Below are 612 nucleotides of genomic sequence, written 5' to 3' on the forward strand. Positions count from 1 at the left end.
CAAGGCTCAGGGGTCCAAGATTATCTTCTGTGTCTGTGTTAATTGGTTTCCCTTTTCTTTGTTGAAGAGGGCCTGTGCAGTCCTTCTGCCTAGTCCGCCATCTTCTGTCATGCGCGTTATTTGTCTTTAAGTTGTCCAAGTTTTACATATTTTTTGGTTATTAGATTCTTGTGGGATATATGGTTTCTGGAAATATTCTCCCAGTCAGTAGCTTGTCTTTTCACTTTTTTGGTAAAGCCATTTGATGAACAAAAGTTTTTAATTGTTATGAGGTCCCATTTATTTGTCTTTTGCTCTTTGTGTTTTTGCTATTATATTAGATAAATTATTATTAAAAGCTAGAAAACCCTAAGAATTTTATGGTTTTAACGTACACATTTAGGCCTTAATGCATTTTGAATTTGTGTATGGTGTGAGGTGTGGTGGATCTGGTTTGATTTTTCCCAGCACCATTTATTAAAGAGACTCATCTTGTTCTATCAGATGGACTTAGCACTCTTATTAAAAATCTGTTGGCACTGGGACCTTAAAAGCTAGGAAGCTGCCATCTAGATGCAATAACGGGTCTCTCCTCGTCAAGAAGAAAGAAGAAAACCAAAATTAATGGAAACA

This window comes from Orycteropus afer, unplaced genomic scaffold, assembly GCF_000298275.1.
Source record: "Orycteropus afer afer isolate SDZICR_OR568_19922 unplaced genomic scaffold, OryAfe1.0 scaffold00123, whole genome shotgun sequence".
Lineage (NCBI taxonomy): Eukaryota > Metazoa > Chordata > Mammalia > Tubulidentata > Orycteropodidae > Orycteropus > Orycteropus afer.